The sequence below is a fragment of the Carlito syrichta genome, unplaced genomic scaffold (genome assembly GCF_000164805.1).
Source record: "Carlito syrichta isolate Samal-C Ts95f unplaced genomic scaffold, Tarsius_syrichta-2.0.1 Scaffold315497, whole genome shotgun sequence".
NCBI lineage: Eukaryota > Metazoa > Chordata > Mammalia > Primates > Tarsiidae > Carlito > Carlito syrichta.
Genome location: NW_007259593.1, coordinates 529,168 through 529,380, shown reverse-complemented (window position 1 = coordinate 529,380; position 213 = coordinate 529,168).

The following is a 213-nucleotide window of genomic DNA, read 5'->3' as shown; positions in this document are numbered from 1 at the left end:
CTCTGAACCCGGGAGTTCCCTCCAAGAATCTGAGGAGGACAGGGGCCTCGCGTGGGAAAGTGGACACCGTGGGCCCCTCACCTCCGACGGCGGGCACTTTTTACTGCCTCCCGTCGCCGCGACGACTCGGGCTCCGGCTCGGGTCTTGCTGAGCGAGGTCGCCGCCCGGAGGGCAGTCGCTGGACGCGCACGTGCGAGCCCCGCGCGGGGCTT